Below are 11,317 nucleotides of genomic sequence, written 5' to 3' on the forward strand. Positions count from 1 at the left end.
GCCAGAGTCCTGCTGGCTATTCTAGGGGGAAATCCATTCCTTGTCTTTTCCAGCTTCTGGAGGCTACTGGCATTCCTTGGCTTATAGCCACATCACTTCAATCTTCAAAACCAGCATCTTCAAATGTCTCTCTGCTTTGTCTTCACTTCACCTTTTCTTGGTGTGTGTAAGATCTCCCTCTGCGTCCCTCTACTACATGTGATTGTATTTAGGGCCCATCTGGATAATGCAGGGTAATATCCCCATTTTAAGAACTTTAATTTAATTATATCTGCAATTAAATTTATTTTTAAAATTAATTTTACTGTATAAAATAGCATTCTTTTATTTATTTATTTTACCATATAAAGTAATGTTCACAGGTACCAGGGGTTAGGATGTGGATGTTCTGCCAGTGGGGGGGGGGGGCGTTGCAATTCAGCCTACCACAGGCACTATGGAATCTATCCTAGCACATGCTCAAGAATCCTAGGAATCCCTAGACATTTGATGCTGCAGGACACCTCTAGATGTGCCAGTGGGCTTGAATTAAATGAGCACTCTCCAAGTCTAAGGCATTGCTTGTAAAATCTTAAAGTGGATCAAATTTGTCTTCAAGCTACTGCTTCCCCTTATATGTTTCACCATTTCCCTCCCTCTACCCACCCCCAATTTGTGCATCCCATTCACCTAAGGCAGTCCTAAGGCCCCTTCTGAGCACCTGCCTATAAGTAGATGCCCTTCAAATCTCCAGCTCTGATCCTAATCTTTCTCTGGAGCTCCAGACCCATTTAATAATTGCACTCAATATCAACCTGTCCAAAACTAAAATATTTTCCCCATAAGTCTGCCCCCATCCAATAGCCTTCAATCCTAGTAAATGGCAACACTATTCACATAGTCATCCAAAGTTCAGTCTCTGCACTCAGACAACTTGGGCTTGAATTCTAGCTTCACCACCTACTATCTGTAAAAACTTGAGCAAGTTATTTAACTTCTGTATGCCTCATTTTCTTCATTTAAAAATGGAGAAAAAAGAGCACTTACTTCATAGGACTCTTATGTGGGTTAAAAGAGATAAGTGTAGAGCCCTTAGAACTGTGCTCAGCACATTGTAAGTACTTGAAATATTAGCCTATACTGCTTTTAACAGTATCATTGTCCACTATTCCACTTCCTCCCTCACCTCCATGCTGACCTTCCCCACAACTACATAATCTGTCTAGTAAATTCTACTTACTATTTTTTAAATTCAGTCCTCTCCTTGACATCCTCATGGCCATTGCTCTAGTTCAGGCCTTGATCCTCTCTGGATCATGTACTACTTTGCTAACCGATCTCCCTGCCTCCATCCCTTACACAGCAGGGAAGGGGTTCTCATAAACTGGAATCTAATCTTGTCAGAATCATAAATTCCTGGACTATTTTCCTGAAACAGCAGGCATTAAATGGCTTTTGAAGCATTTTTACAATTTGGCTCTAACCTACCTTATGTCTAGTTACTCCTTGTAGCACATTGAAGTTACAGCTGGTCTCTGAACATGCAAATCTCCTGTAAGCCGCTATGCCTTTATCTCTTACATTAGCACTATCAATAATGTTCTTTCCTCCCTCTTTTTGGCAAAAAATTATTCATCCTTTAAGATTCAACATCCTTTGTCAAATCTAGTTCTCTCATGCAGAGTAAATCTGTCAGGCCTTTCTCACCACAGGTTTCTCACCACACCACTATCCACATCTTTCTATTGGAGGAAGAGAAGGAAAGAAACATTTGCTGAATGCCTACCATGGGCCAGGCCCCATGCTAAGTGCTTGATAACATTAAACTTTACCTGAGCCCTGGGCTCCAAGAAAGCAGCCACAGTTGAAAAACTCCCTCACCCTTTCTTGTTCTAAAAAAGATGCTAATTGTATAGTAACACATTGCCCTGGCATATTGCGAGATCAGACCCTCTCCATACTTCCTCATGACTCCCATAGACTTGTGATGACTCTTTTGTTTACCTATGTCTATAAAACTCTAAATTTACTTTCTTTTCTTTGAGCCTTCTCCCTATGGCTATAACCTGAATAAAATCATCTCCTTAATTGCCCTGTGCATTTTATCTTTCACGTGGTGCTCACAATTCTATGAAGTTGGTTTTATTCTCATCAGTCTACAGATGAGAAAACCAAAGCTCAGCTGCATGGCTTTAAATGGTGCCATTAAGAAAGGAGGGAAATGCAATTCCCTCTCAGGTATATAAGGCTCTGAAGTCCAGGCTTTCCATAACCTCAGACATAGGCTATGATTTACCTGTTTACAGATCTGCTTCAGACCATGAAAGCTTCAAAAGTGGGGAAATCCAGGGCTTCAATCAGCCTTATCCTTGCTTGCTGAATGAATTCCTGAATAAACCACATCAACTCCTACTAAGGTAGTATTGCAGTTTTTCTCAAACTTTGTTTTTAATCCAGGCCTCTTTTTGATAACTAGGAAAAACAAATTGAAAGGCTAAACTTCTGAGACAAAGGAGAATTTACATTTTAAATGGAGAAGATAGTGCCTTATCCATAGGAATGGAACCTTCTGAGGAATTTCAGGGCAGGTTGTGGGGGGCGGCTAATGTCCCTTCCAAAATCACCAGCCTTCTAAAGCCATAAAGTGGCAGAATTTCCTCAGAGAAGTAGATAACCCATTTGAGAATGGAAGCCACTGTGTCACATTTATTGTTCTATCCAACAATACTCAGAATCAGCTCTGGGAGGTAATAGCCAGAGAACACATCTCAGGTTAACTGCCTGCTTCTATTGTAAGATTCTCTCTAGAATCATAAAAACTTCCCAATGAAGGGGACTCCATAGATCATCTTATCCAGTGCCCTGAATAAATAGGTTGTATCTCAGTCAAAAGGGAACTTTTATCTGCTTAAGGATTGGTTGTAGACACTAATAATGCTCACATTAGGGAGTTGTTATTTGTGTCTAGCCTCCATCTTTTGTTCTGAAGTAAATGACTTGGCTTCTTTCAGCTCTCTGCCAAAATTGCGGACAGCCTTATAGATCCAAAGTTCCCACTTAACCCTTAATCTACCTGGACAGGGCTTCTGTTCCAATTCTTAGATTATGTGTTTCTCCTTAATAAAGCTAGATGCTCCTCTACTATTAGCATGAAAGTTTAGATTGGAGCAATGTAAACTGGCTGAGAGAGGGGATCATCCCTTTTAGGGGTCTGTCAGCATTTTTTTAGGCATTAGTTTTCTAATATTTCTGGATCCAGACCTATTGTAAGAGACACATTTCACTTCATGACTCATTTCACACATACACATGTATAACTGAAACAAAATTTCCACAAAACGATTCTCATCCTTACTAGATACAATTCAACTGTAATTTATTTAGTTCATTTTTTGAAAAATGCTGGTCATCACTGCCATGTAAGGGGGTCATGGACATACACCACAACACCTGAGAACCAAAACCTTCTATTCCCAAACTTAGTCTGTACATTGAGAACTGAAATCACACCTTACTGTCTACACTAACACTATTTTTATTCTACTGTTTTCATTAGCATGACTTTACTTTTCCAGGACTCCCCTCTGCCTCAGCAAATGGTTCATTACAGGAACATCCCGAAAATCCCAACAACTAACTCCCCAATGGAAAACAACAACAGGTTTTGAACTGCCATAAGATTTTTAAATCCCTCATCTCAAAAATCCTTGTCTTGGGCTTCCCTGGTGGCGCAGTGGTTGAGAGTCCGACTGCCGATGCAGGGGACATGGGTTTGGGACACGGTTCGTGCCCCGGTCCAGGAAGATCCCACATGCCGCGGAGCAGCTGGGTCCGTGAGCCATGGCCGCTGAGCCTGTGCTCCGCAACGGGAGAGGCCACAACAGTGAGAGGTCTGCGTAACACACACACACAAAAAAAATCCTTGTCTTGCTGTTTCCACGAATCCTAGATTATTATATTATAATCCTTACCTAATTCTAATCAAATTCCTGCATTGAAAGACCTATGTCAAACTAAACTTCCAATTCTTTAGTTCTAACCTTGCCTTCCCTCCCTCTGAGGCACCTCCACTGAAGCTTTGCAGAATTGGAGTCATCCTTCACCCCTGTAAGCAATAAACTCAGTTTGGTCTTATCAATAGGCTGTGTAGGTAATATTTGGGGAACCAGCTTTTGATATGCTGCAGGGTACAGATCAGCATGGGGTTTATTGGGGGAAAACTTACAAGCAAGCCAAGAAGTAGTAGGACACACAATCTCCCGAACTCTCCTTGTTCCATGGCGTAGGCCAGTCATGGATCTTCTGAGTGCACCAAGGCCAAAGTCCCAGCAAAGAGGGGTCTGCTTGGACTGTATACTGAATGTGCCACTGTGAGCAGTCCAAATGAACACAAGCTCTACCTCCACACTGGGAAAAAGGGCTAAGGTGACACCTAGTTTCTCAAAGTAACAAGAAATGTATCAACAATCTCCTAGATTGGGAACAATGCTAGGGAGTGTGCATGCCCAGGGCCAAGGTCAGCATACTGAGGGCCTCCTTGGAAGAGCCTAGTCTGCCAGGAATGCTGACATCAGCCAAAGGCCTTGTCTTTCTGCAACTGGCTCAGTACAGCACAGCCAGCTCTCAGCTAAGCTACTGATAAGGGGAAGGAAATGAGGCTGCAGGACTATCCAGAATTGTCTCTCATTAATCATCCCAGAAGTGATTCCACAAATGTCTATTGGGTTGCAACCTGCAGTTAAAAAAACACTGTTTTAACTTTTGGGGTGATTAACATGTTCATTATACTGATGGTTTCATAAGTGTATACATTTACCAAAACTCATCAAATTTTACAATTTAAATATATGCAGTTTATTGTATGAAAATTATACCCCATTAAAGCTGTGAAAGAATTATAAAACAGGTGGGTACGAATAGAGGGTATAAATGCAACAAGATTGGTTTTTCGTTGATAATTGTTAAAGCTACTTTTGTCTGCCTTTGAAATTTTCTTAAGTAATTTTTAAATGAATTTTACCACACAGATATGAAAAAAAAACAACATAAAGAACCTATTCTAAGGGTCTGAACCATGGCTTCACAGTTATTATAAGGAGAATAACGAGTGAAAGTTGCTCCAAAGCTCCAGACACAAGTTTCTTTAGAGCCTTTTGTTACCCTGGTAGAAGAATTTCTAATATCCTAAGGGCATAGAAGAAATATGAGGAGAGTGGTATTCATGCATTCAATAATTCATTGAAGAAATATTAGTTGAGTACTCATACATACCAGGTACTGTTCTGGACACTGGGGATGAAGCAGTGAACAGAATAAAGTCCTGGCCCTCATGAAGCCTACATTCTACTGAAAGGAGAGAGACAACCTAGGAGAAAACAAATATTGTGTGATATAATTTCGGGTAATGATAAGAGCTATGAAAAAAAGAAATAGGTGCAGGAATAAGCGAATAATAAGGAGTTCAGAGAAGGCCTCTGAAGAATGGATTTGATCTAGAATTTAGAATGAAACATTGGTAATGGAGACAAGAGAAGGAACAGGAGGAGGGGATTAAATACTAGAAATGAATATTATTTACCAGATATTGGAGGAAAAGTGCTAAAGGTAAGGGAGATATTGCTCAAGTGAAGTGTGTCAAAACCCCTGCATTTACCCTTACTAATAGAAGGGAATAAATACAGGGTTTGTGGGGGGCTAAATTCTAAAGGACTGGAGCTCAGGAGTCTAGTCCTGGCACAAGCTCAGGTACCATTAAGAAGCACCCAGCTTTCCCTGTCTGGGCTGGTGCTGTTAGAATCAAAATAGAATTGCTGATTTCTAGTTCATCACCTTTCTGTGTTTTATATTCCATCTATTAAATGACCCACTGGTGCCCTATTTTGCTCAGTAGTTGAACTATATATTAGGTTGGAAAGCCAGAGGTTGGGGATTGGGCATCAAGCAGCTAAGAATTGTTAAATCCTGATCCTCTACTGACCAGGGTTAAGTGACTGCTCCACTTGGGGGAATGTGACACGAGATGGATCCTTTATACTATGCCATGCCTACTATCACCTCACCACCTTCCAATTTTATATTGTTTTAATTATATTCTTCCAAACAGGTTTACATTTATGGAATATGTAAATAGTCATTAGCTATGTAAATCTGACCATATAAATATTGGGGATATTTGGAACAGTTTTTTTTGTGGAAATCCTCCTTCTTATCATTCCCATAATCCATGTTGATATGCTATTATATGTATTTCCCTTCACATAACCAAATATTCCTATGCATAGATACACATATCATTTGTTTTCCAAAATAGGACTATATCATAAAGACTTTTCTACATATTGCCTTCAACAATACCTCATTAAAGCCCCTTCAAGTCATCTGGTACACCTACAATTATGTCTTTTAATGGTTGCATAATATTCCCTGTCAGGAATGTATTGTAATTTCTTCAACCATTACCTATTGCTGGGCATTCACTTTGTTACCAATATTTTTCAGCTAAGAATACAATAACATTTTTGTATAGATTTGCAGCTAAGAAATATGATACAGTAATATTCTTGTATAGATTTGCTAAAGAGGCAGTGTTGTAGTACATAACTCACACAGCTATACCCAGAAGTCCTGCTAGGAAAAGTAAATAGGATCTTAAAAAAAATTTTAAACCCTGAATTGTACTGTTTGCTGATTTCTGTGGTTTAAATACTGTCATCATAGTCGATTTCAAGCTACCAGTGTGAAATCACTGAGCGCAGACTTGGAAAGAGATGCACACAATTGGCTCTAACCTGTATGAACCAGCTTTAGGACATCACCGTGACGACTAATAGATGTAATGTTCTGTTCTTGTTTTTTATTTGTTAACTTCTTTTAGTGGCAGGAAGAGGAATAACATCCTTACTAACAGGTCTGCACTGCACATCTCTGTATGGCACCATTCACATTTACATGAAGGGTAGCCTCTGGAGTTGTGCAAAGCATAATTGAGTTCAGTGGCCCTACTTCCTAGTACCCCTAAAACGATACCACTCTACTTCTTTGTAAGGCTAACCTAAGGGCACAGGGCAGAACTTCTCGAAGTTCAGCATGTAGCAGAATCACCTGGGCTGCTGGTTAAAACCAAGATTATTGGGCTTCACCCTCAGAGTCTCTGACTCCGTAGATCTGGTGGGGGCAATACTTTTCATTTCTAACTAGATAGTGGTGCCATTGTTGATTTAAAGACCAACTTTCGAGCACTACTGGTTAGAGTAAACTAGGTGTTTTCTCTGTGAGCAAGAAATACATGGCTGGAATACTCAATTCGACTGCCTGCCTTAGGTAATAAAGGCTCAGGATAGAGTGGAGTCCCAAATTCAGATGTCTGTTGGGGCTTTGCTGGTAATAGAAGTATGTGTAGTGGCTAGCTGGGGTGTAGAAAATGTTATATTTAAGGTTAATTCTTTGCTTTGAGATTTAGGAGCTTTAGAAAGGACAAATTGACCAAGGTTTAGGGCATTGGGGGAATGGGAGCTAGGCAGTGAGGACAGGAGATGGGATTGAAATGAGAGAGAGTCAGCAGTCCAGGACCACAGTGTAAAAGAAATGTCAAAAGCGGGAGGGGAAGGGTTTATAGCCCCCTTCCTTTCTAATATTTCTCCATCTCCACACCCTAACATCTGCCTCAGGATCCTCAAATTCCAGTTTATTAAGAGAGCCTGCTGGGTGAGAATTGAGGATACAGAGGTGTGTGGAGGTGTATTGACCTGCATTCAGCAGTAATGTAGAAGGGCCTCCTTGGCCTGCAAGCCTGATTCCAGAGGATGCAGTGACATGAGCTCTGCACTAGGTGGCAGGACACCTTAGTATTCCTGTCCGTCTTCACCTTCAAAACAGTGAGCCAGACCTTTCTCTGGACTTCATTTTTTTCTATCTGTAAAATGAGAGTTTGGGGCTAGATTATATCAACAGGCCACCTCTATAAGTTCTATAGTGCAAGATGTGGCCCTTCTTGGGAACTAGTTTTGGAATCAGGGGCTGGAGACATTCTTGAGGATGCTAAGAGGCTGAAGGGATGGGCTTGCTGCTTCCCAATAACTGACTACTATCTTGGCAGGGGTGGACTTTTCACTCTTCCCTCTGCACCACCACCCTGGTCCCCAGCTGTCACTCACCTCCAGGCCTCTCAGGGGTTCCAGCCAATGACCAAATCCTCACTGCCATCATATCCTATGCCTTGTGGGGTGTGTGTGTGTGTGTGTGTGTGTGTGTGTGTGTGTGTGTGTGTGTGGCAAGGGTAGGCTGTAGGGTACAAGCTAAAATTGACTGAGAAGCTAAAAACCTGAGTTTTGGAGGCTCCATCTTCCCATCTCTAACAAACGCTATGTCTTATCATGCCAGGGACACAATAAACCCAAATGGGGTGAGAAACAAAACATTTCTCAGGGGCATTGCAATATTGTAAGATAAGAGCTGGATCCAGAGTCGACCAGTCTGGGTTTGAATCCTATATTTGTCAATTTCCAGCATTTTGACCTTGAGCTACTTCTCTCACTCAGCCTCAGAGTCTTCATTTGTAGCACTATTGAGCTATAGATAATATATCCACTAGACTAGACTTTCTCAACCTTAGCACTATTGACATTTTGACACAAATAATTTATTGTTGAAGTTGCCTTGTACATTGTGGGATGTTTAGCAGCATCCCTGTCCCTCACCTACTAGATGCCAGTAGCATTCTTCTCCCCTCAGGTTGTGACAACAAAAAATGCCTGCAGACATGCCAAATATCCCCTGTGGGTAAAATCACTTCAGTTGAGAAGCACTGTCCTAGAACACAGAGTTATTAGGAGGAATGGACATTAGAAGCACATTGCAATTTGTTGAATCTATGTATTTTTTTTACAAATTTTTAGAATTTTGATTAGAGAAATACAGAAGTAGATTGGTTTGTGAGTCAAACAAATAAGAATGTTGGATGGTTAGACTGTGCCTTCATTTGGAGAGTTGAGAAGAGAGGATTGAAAATAGGGTGAACTGCTAACATATATATATGGAATCTTAAAAAAAAATGGTTCTGAAGAACCTAGGGGCAGAACAGGAATAAAGATGCAGACGTAGAGAATGGACTTGAGGACATGGGGAGGGGGAAGGGTAAACTGGGATGAAGTGAGGGAGTGTCATGGACATATATACACTACCAAATGTAAAACAGATAGCTAGTGGGAAGCAGGCGCATAGCACAGGGAGATCAGCTCGGTGCTTTTTGACCACCTAGAGGGGTAGGATAGCGAAGGTAGGAGGGAGACGCCAGAGGAAGGAGATATGGGGATATATGTATATGTATAGCTGATTCACTTAGTTATAAAGCAGAAATTAACACACCATTGTAAAGCAATTATACTCCAATAAAGATGTTTAAAAAAAAAAGAAAAGAAAATAGGGTGACCAACGATCCTGTTCTGCCAGAACTCAGGGAGTTCCCCACAACGTGAGACTTTCAGTGCTAAAACCAGGAAAGTCTTGGGCAAACCAGGATGTCACTCTAGTTAAAAAAGGCACCGCCAGTATGTATTGTACTACATTGTCAGGCATCGTGTTGGGCACTTTACACATATTGCTCAATCCTGGCAGGCAGGCCTGTGACAAAAGTATTGATCCAAAACAAGTATACTGCTAGTTATTTCTCCAGCAAAAAAAAAAAAGGAACTTATTCCAGATCAGCAAAGAATTGCTATTTGGGGTCTGCAGCCATGGTGAGCCACATGCAATTCTCCAGCAAAAATGGCGAGGAAAACTCTTTTAGGGAGGGAGAAAGGAAATTGGGAGGGCTGTAGTAAATGAACAGTTCATGACTTTTCATTGGTTGAGTTGTGACTGGCTCTCATTGGCTGAGCTCTTCCCAGGCAAGAAAAGGGAGTCTTTCTTCTTCCTGTTGGACTCTGCTATGTCATAGGGTGTGAAAACTCCCCGTTCTGGTCTCCTGACTCCATTTAATTGAGGTTTCTGTTTATTACATTGGGTTGGCCAAAACATTCATTCAGAATTTTCCGTAAGAGGTTATAGAAAAACCCGAATGAACTTTGTGGCCAGCCCAATATTTTTTACAAAAGTGATATATTTATTTCCTTGGATAGGTAACCAAGACTCAGTGCAGGAGGATAGTCTAGACACAGACATTTGGGCAAATTCACTCAAAGGAGGTGAAATGGTTTCAGGCCTTCCAAAAACCCAGTGGGATGATCCAGATTCCATTCCACCCCACTCTGGGGTCTTCTTCCCTCTAAGTCCTGGCCCAAGATGCAGCCAGTAACTTGATAATGAGAGTATGGACATATGATTCTGAACATACCATGCCCAAAGCCTTCGGCATGAAGTGGACTGGAATGAGCCTCCTCAAAATATACTCTACATCAGCAAAATCATCTCCAAGGGTAAAGAGATGGTAATAAGGAATGGGGGAACCCCAGGAAGAGGCATCTATAAGATCATCTGGGCTCCTTTGGGGGTATTACCCTTGAATAGGAGGAGGTGGGGTAGGAGAGGTGAGTGGAGTAACTTGGGGCAGAAAAGAGACAGTAAATCCAACGTGCCATTCTGGAGCTTACATTTCCTCGGTGCACCATCATTTCCCAGGAATCCTCAACACTCTGCCCAAACCCCTACCGGAAAAAAAACAAACAAAAAACAAACAAAAAAACTTTTGCCCTGGAAAGGTCTGCTTAGTTGTCTGGCATCACAAGCTCTTGCCAGGCTTTTTGGAAGGAAGCTTTCTTTTCTGGGATGAGGAATTTTCTTTAGGGAAGTCTGGGGCTTTCTCTGCTAATTGCTGGAAAATATGCTGTCTATCTGTCTCTTCTGCCTGCATTTTGATGTCCTAAACAGCTATCCTCACTCTAGCCTTAGCAACTTGAAAACAGACTTGCATTTTCTCCTAGTACCCACAGTAGAATCTGAGCTGCTCACTTCTTTCCATGAGTATCTTTTGATCAAAGGCCAGGATTTATTAGTGCTGCTGTTTGCCTAATAGGAACTGCCCACTCTATCGCAGTTTTACTTTTCTTCTCTGAAGTCCACGGCTGCCATAGAATTATGTTCCCCTTCCTACTTCTACTTTCTGGTCTCTGGCTAGCCAGAGAGACTTCAAAAAGGATGAGGAAGCATGCTCACATAGATTCACTCTCATACTTAAAAACTTCTGAGGTAAACTCTCCTAGAAGCGTGAACTGTTGGAGTTGGAAGGACCTTCAGAAGATCAGCCAGTTTAACTCCCTAAGCTTAGAGAAGGGGAGGCAGTGATGATCAGAAAAGCCAATGGCCTAGCACAAGATCACTCAGCAAGTTGTGGACTGAATCTGGC

Source organism: Globicephala melas, chromosome X (genome assembly GCF_963455315.2).
Source record: "Globicephala melas chromosome X, mGloMel1.2, whole genome shotgun sequence".
Classification (NCBI taxonomy): domain Eukaryota; kingdom Metazoa; phylum Chordata; class Mammalia; order Artiodactyla; family Delphinidae; genus Globicephala; species Globicephala melas.